Source organism: Electrophorus electricus, chromosome 8, assembly GCF_013358815.1.
Source record: "Electrophorus electricus isolate fEleEle1 chromosome 8, fEleEle1.pri, whole genome shotgun sequence".
Taxonomy (NCBI): domain Eukaryota; kingdom Metazoa; phylum Chordata; class Actinopteri; order Gymnotiformes; family Gymnotidae; genus Electrophorus; species Electrophorus electricus.
Genome location: NC_049542.1, coordinates 3,338,288 through 3,346,203, shown reverse-complemented (window position 1 = coordinate 3,346,203; position 7,916 = coordinate 3,338,288).

The following is a 7,916-nucleotide window of genomic DNA, read 5'->3' as shown; positions in this document are numbered from 1 at the left end:
GGGCAGGGGGACAGATTAGGACGCGTTTGTCCATTTGAAGCAAGCTGTCACCCGCTACGGAATATCGCTAATTCCGAAATGCCCTTGGATTTTCCTCGGTGAAAAGCCCGGGCCAGCAAGCGGGGTCGGACATCCCCCCTCCCCGACCCGCCGAAAACCGCCCAATCCTACAGATCTTTCACCCAGGCCCCGATCTTCTGCGGCTCGACGCCTGCTCCGGTGGAACCTGAACGGTGCCGATGTGGGACAGTCCGGACCACGACTGAACCAGCGCCTACAGCCCCCCACCCCTGCTCCTGGCGGTTAGCACTCCACGTACCATCCCATCTGATCGTCAGGTCTGGGGAACACAGCCCACTTCTTGGTTGGCGGCGGCCGCTCACGTCCTGCGTGTGCAATTGTGCGCACTGTTTTGTTGTTGTTTTTTGTTTTTTGTTTTGCCTTGATGGAATTTTCGATAGCCACCACGCGCGACGACAAGCTGACGCGCCGCGTTATGCCACGCATTGTGCACGCAGACGAACCGGCGGAGACTCCGTAAACAAACATAAATGAGTCGTCGCCGTTTATCCGCATTCGCGATCGTCGGCTCAACAAAACAGTAGTGACATCGCTAACCCAGACATCTGACCCCTCACCTTAAAGGGCAAAGCAGAGAACCCTGAGAGGGTGAACTATTCACACACACACACACACACACACACACACACGCCACCCTAAACATAGGTCAAAGGAAAGTATGCGTATTCTTGGCAGGACAAGTTTCCTTGTTCCACTGATGTCACGAGACCAAAAATGCGAAGACTCTATTTATAGGTCGGAGGCAAAGCGAAACAAACCGATGACAGACCATATAAAAGTTATTTACAGTGTAATGATGTGCGACATTTATTTAGAATTGACATCATTATTATAAAGGACTCTCAGCTATATCATAATCAGTCACAAACCGATTCTGTTAAAGTATTAAACCCCTAAGCATAATAAACTTCTAAAAAGAACTACAGACAGAACAATATATATATATCTGTGTATGTGTGTGTGTGTGTGTGTGTGTGTGTGTATGCACACACACACACACACACACGATATATACACTATATATATAACTATATATAAGCTCAGCTTTACACTAATTTGTATGTGTGTGTGTGTGTGTGTGTGTGTGTGTGTGTGTGTGTGTGTGTGTTTGTGTGTGCGAGTGATAACAGAATAACAGATACCCCCCCCACACACACACACACACACACAGGCATATACACACACACACACACACACACACACACACACACACACACACACAGTACAAAGTAGCAGAAAGCTGGGTGTAGGCTGTGAAGTGCACAGGTCTGTGGAACTGTCTGTCATAAGCAGCCTCTAAGAGGAGCAGGAGCAGAGACAATAGCCCTGTATCAGCGGAGGAGGCGCGGGGCCGTCCCGTTGTTTTCCGCCGGCCGCCCCGCTCGCCTGTCGACACGTCTAAGTTTAGCCAGCAGCCACGGCAGCTGTGCGCTCATAAAGAGGGCCGGCGCAGAGGCGCTAAGCTGGCCAGTGACAGCGCAGCTTACCGCGAAGCTGGGGGCCACGCCTCCGACGCCGGGGCGGGGCCCGTGCAAGCACGCGCGCGGCTAAGCGCGGCGGAGAGCGACCCGAGAGAGATGGAGAGAGAGAGATAGAGAGGGAGAGATAGAGAGGGAGAGAGAGAGAGAGATAGAGAGGGAGAGAGAGAGAGATAGAGAGGGAGATAGAGAGAGAGATGGAGAGAGAGAGAGAGAGAGAGAGAGAGAGAGAGAGAGAGAGAGAGAGAGAGAGAGAGAGAGAGAGAGAGAGAGAGAGAGGGAGGTGTTAGGGCATTCCTCCAGAGCGCTCTGATGTCTCTGGCATTGTCTTAGTTCAGTTACCGAGTTCAAAGATAGACCAAAGGAACAAAGGAACTATGCACACACACACACACACACACACACACACACACACACACACACACACACACACACACACACACAGTTGCCAGTCTCATTTAAGCCACATTGACATTAAATGGCATTAAATAAATATGACAATATGCGCACACACACATATTTATGTACAGTGAAAGCCTGTTTGACATTACATAGGAGCAAGCAGACACCAAGAAGCCACACACACACACACACACACCTCTAGACCAAACCTCTGTAGGGTATTTCAGTGCTCTGTGTATTTATAAGATACATTTTCTTCTCCCTCCATCGTGTGTGTGTGGGTGGGGGTGTTAATGAGCATGGTTGTGGGGGTGAGTGTATTGGTTTGTGTGCGTGCATGTGTGAGTGTGTGCGTGGAAGTGTATGTGTACATGTTTGTGTTGGTGAGCGCGCGTGTGGGTGGGTGGGTGTTAATGAGCATGTGTGTGGAGGTGAGTGTGTATGTGTGTGTGTGTGTTCATCCCCACTAATACCTCTTTAAGCCAAAGGCCAGGTGCTGGGGGACTTCACAAATGAGCACGAGCGCACGCGCCTAATATCTGCATGTGACCAGAACTAAAGCCTTGAAAAAACCCAGCACCATCACGCGCCCGCAACGGCGAATCGCACGCGCCTTTTTCTCCCTAAACGCCGTGAGCGCGACATTACGTGACCGTGCTGCTCCTTTGACCTGCGCTTCATTAAACTGCCCTTTAAACGACAATACCGGACGCTCGTGCTGCGAGGACCGAACTTTTACAGTAAAAAAAAACAAAAAAAAAAAAAACACGACCGCATCGACTTTACGCGCGCGGCCTGCAAACTACAAATCAGACCATCTGATAATCGTGGTTATTTATTGTGCAACGCTCAGTGCGAGACCTGAGTATGTTTTTGGGACATTAAAAAAAATCTTATGATTTATATCATTTCTATCGATTTTCTTCCGCAGAGGGAGCAGAAATAATCCCCAGACATCTGCACACACACATACACTCTAGAGACAAATATGAAAATGTCCTCGTCTGATAATATTAATAATTTTTTTTTAAAGATTTGAGAAACCGGCATGTAATAACATAATACCGAGATCCGTCTGAAGGAATCAAATTGATGTAATCAAGGAGAGTCGACGAAGGATACAGAAATAAATCAGGGGGCCCGAAATTCCCGTGGCGTGGGTTCTGTGTTATTAAAGCGTAATGCAATGGATGGGGGGCGGCGATTACCGTAAACCGTACATCTGGGACGAGGCAGCATAAAAAAGAAGTCGGAATCACAGCTGCAGGCCACTCTTTAATTCGAGAGGCGACGGGCCGGAGCGGTTCGTGAAGGATGTAATTGGACCGTGCGCAGTAAGCCACGACGCCTTACCAAAACGCAGCGTTTGCCCAGTCAGTAAAGCACGAGTTAAATGCATCTCAACTGCAGTTTGCATTTAAAGGCCTAAGCTTGCACGCTCCGGCCGTATTGCAACCCGTTCACTTAAGGTAAGAGGCGCGGGGCAGCCGCGTCACCGAGCGACGGGACGGTCGTTCCGTTTTTGGCCCCTAGAGGGCAGCATTGCGAGCTTTTTAATATACATGTGCTCGATTGACGGATTTTATTAGGGGTATACCATGACACTAGAACAGTGTTTTAAAAAATAATCACGGTGCTTCAACATAAAGCCTTTATTTTGCAGAAGACACAATGAGCCAAATTAGAGAACAGTAGTGACTGTAGCACAGAAAGATTACAACGAAATTTTCTGAAGGTTACAACAGTCACCGGTCCGTAGGAAGTGCACAGGCCGTTGCTGTGGCCACAGGACATCGCTAGTCTCTCACGCTGCTCTGGTGCGATTTTGGTCCATTCTTCTTGCAGTCTCTTCCAGAGTTCGGTGACTGTTGCGGGTTTCTTTGCCAGAACTTTGTCGCAAAGGATTTTCCAGAGGTTTTCTATTGGGTTTAGATCAGGACTCCGGGCTGGCCATTTCACTGTCTCAATGTTTTCAGGTTCAAGGATCTGCTTTACCCGTTTTGTTGTGTGACAGGGGGCATTGTCCTGCATGAAAATTGCTGGCTGATTGAGTGATGAACGCAAGGAAGGAACCACGTGTTGTTGACGAAGGTTTTTATACACTTGCGTTCACTCTGCCTTGTAGCTGTATGAGAGGTCCGACTCCTGCTGCCGAAAACATTCCGCAAACACTTCCTCCTCCACCTTTCACTGACTTCTTTACACACTTTGGTCACTGCAGAGTGGGCTTTCAGTCCAAATGCTCTTAAACGTCGAGACACTGTATGACGAGACAGATCCTTACCCTGTTCAGTGCTGAACCGGCGAGCAATTCCAGCTGCAGTGTTGAACCGATCACCCGTGGAGATTCTCCGCATTATCCTGTCCACTCTTACATTTGTCTTTCGTGGGTGACCAGCCTTCTTGGGGATTTGAAAGAGTTTGTGATGTAAAGATGCAATATACTAGAAATCACAGGCTTGGAATGACCAACTTCTCTTTCTATGGCTGATAGGGTCACCCATTTGGCCTTCATCTGGACAACCTGCCTGCCGGAAGGTTTCCGTCACTTTGGTCCGGCTCACCATCTTGCAAAGTCAGTGAAAACCGGAAAGTTAGGCTGCCAGTTAAATAGGGTTTGTCAGATAATTAAGGAAATTAGCACCAGGTGCCAGATTAACACCAATAACTTGCAGGTATCTGAGTGTTCTCTAAATTTGATCAGTGTTCTTTTTCAATTATCTCAGTTAAGTTTTTTATACTGTGCTTTAGAATATTTACAACTCACGAAATAATCTTAAAATACTGCTCTTTTACTCCTAAATTCACATACACAGTGACCTTGAGTATTTTAGCTCTTAATGTTAACCTGGAAGTCGATAAGAAGTGTGTGTGTGTGTGTGTGTGTGTGTGTGTGTGCGAGATTAGAGTTTCCAAAATGCAATTACACGGCATGACCACTAGATGGAGGTGTTGGTGAGGAAATGCGAGATGACACTCGCATATACTCGTATTCTGGTCCAGTCTAACTTACTGGGTTGTGCTGGATTTCACAGCTTCTTACTAATACAAAATAAACCTGTTAAGTATGCAGAACCTAAAAATAATAACATTCATTAAAAAATAAATTAAAAAATAATCCAGAACGCGGCCTGTATCGCCAGGTGTTTGTACTGCGGATCAAAAATGAATACAATAATTAAACAAAAAAAACAGGCTGTGCTCCCAAAACAATTAATAACAAAAAACACAGTAAAAAAAAGTGTTTTCCAAAATGAGAAAAGTAATTGAATGCTAAGTGTTGTAAGTGTATAATTGTATTATCGAGGTGCTATATTTGGTGTATAGTAAATATTTTGAACGCCGTATATAGTTTTTCAAAAATCGTTCGTGTTGTGTTCGCGCACCGCACCGCTAGAGGCGCTGTTTCCTTAGTGATAATAATAAGTTCATAAATCAAATAAATACTGAATTAATTTATTTAAAAAATTAAAACGGAAGAAATCAGAGTATTGTTATTGGATGTACCATCCAAATGGATTAATATTAAACTATTACGCTCACTGGCGCAAGCTTGTCCATTTAATAACATAAATAAATAAGATCAATACTCACTAACCCAACACCTCACATAAAACATATTAAAAGAACATTGGTTCTTTGTGTGGTTCTTGTTTCTGATCGTGGTTCTTGTTTAACTGACTGACCAGTTATTATCTCAATAGATAAAAGAGCAAAAGAAAGCACTGTGACACACACACACACACACACACACACACACACACACTTGGCAGATGGTCTTAGCCACACAGAAGGGAAACAGGCCCCTGGGTGGGCCTTATTAGTCAGGCAGGGCCAGCACTGGGTCCTTATTAAAGGTACAGTCACAGAAAAACACCAACACTGGGTCCTTATTAAGGGTACAATCACATAAAAACACCAGCACTGGGTCCTTATTAAAGGTACAGTTACAGAAAAACACCAACACTGGGTCCTTATTAAAGGTACAGTCACATAAAAACACCAGCACTGGGTCCTTATTTACAGTACAGTCACAGAAAAACACCAGCACTGGCTCCTTATTAAAGGTACAGTCACATAAAAACACCAGCACTGGGTCCTTGTCAAAGATACAGTCACATAAAAACACCAACACTGGGTCCTTATTAAAGGTACAGTCACATAAAAACACCAACACTGGGTCCTTATTAAAGGTACAGTCACATAAAAACACCAGCACTGGGTCCTTATTTACAGTACAGTCACAGAAAAACACCAGCACTGGCTCCTTATTAAAGGTACAGTCACATAAAAACACCAGCACTGGGTCCTTGTCAAAGATACAGTCACATAAAAACACCAACACTGGGTCCTTATTAAAGGTACAGTCACATAAAAACACCAACACTGGGTCCTTATTAAAGGTACAGTCACATAAAAACACCAACACTGGGTCCTTGTCAAAGATACAGTCACATAAAAACACCAACACTGGGTCCTTGTCAAAGATACAGTCACATAAAAACACCAACACTGGGTCCTTATTTAAGGTACAGTCACAGAAAAAAACACCCACACTGAGAGGCTCCTGAACAGGAGCTCAATTTTAGCACAGTGTCAGCAGCTGCTTTGACTACTACTTGAGATTCTCTTACACCATGAATACTCACTCACAAGACTGATCTCAGATCAGCAGCACTGACATCTTAATTATTACAACCGGTAGGATAAACCTTTACACTTTTTAAAATAAAGTTCCTTTTTTTTCAATGTGTCGTCTCTCAGAGCAGTGTTATGCCGATATCATTTCAATATTCTCTCTCTCTCTCTCTCTCTCTCTCTCTCTCTCTCTCTCTCTCTCTCTCTCTCTCTCTCTCTCTCTCCCTCTCTCTCTCTCACCTCTGCATATGTTAGAAGAGTTTCACTGTCACTTCAGCTTCTGGGGATGTTACACAGAGCCGGTCTCACTGAGACCAGATGCTCACACGCGCTTGTATTTTTGGCACAGATCTGCGCCGCCATATGAAAATGTGCTTTTTCTCGAAAATGCAGGGTTATATCGGGCACGTGCGTGACAAATCTGAGCGGGGAACTGAATGGAGACGTGAGGAGAATGAACTTCGAGTGTTTCAGTAATCACGTCTGCACTTTGCAAGTGCACACCAGGACTATTAATAACCCAGAGAGAGACAGAGAGAGAGACTGAGAGTTAGAGAGAGCAGGAGAGAGAGAGAGAGAGAGAGAGAGAGAGAGAGACTGAGAGTTAGAGAGAGCAGGAGAGAGAGAGAGAGAGTTAGAGAGAGCAGGAGAGAGAGAGAGAGAGAGAGAGAGAGAGAGAGATAGACTTAATGGCCTATCAGCTATCATTAATATTGTTATCGATGTTACAACTACTACTATTATTATTATTATTATTATTATTATTATTATTATTATTATTAATAATAAAACCCTTAACCCTCAATTGATCAAGTTGCACTCAGTCATGATTGTAAGTTGCTTTGGATAAAAGTGTCAGCTAAATGCCATAAATGTAATAAACCGTGAGCTATGTTTACAGGAACTGTTCCAATTTCCAGTGCTTTGGCAATATTCTATTACACACAGTCATGCCAATAAAGCTGTCTTTAGTGTGACTCTGTGTGTGTGTGTGTGTGTATGTGTGAGAGAGAGAGAGAGAGAAAAAGAGAGAGAAAGACAAAGAGAGAGAGAATTCAACCTGATGTTCTGTGAATTAAGGAGATCTTCTCTACCAGTGTACCCAGTATGTTTATTTTTAAACAGCGCTACTGGGGCCAGTCCAAAAATAAGTCTGGGAATGCATCAGCAGTAAAAAAATAAAACTGTCGCCTTGCCCCTCCACGGCTGAGACGTCTTGGGAGGTAATTCTGCAAAGACGTCAGAAACCCTTTTAATACATTTAACATTCAGTGTTTTTCTCACCCTTTTTTTGGCAGCACTGGTAATGAGATAAAT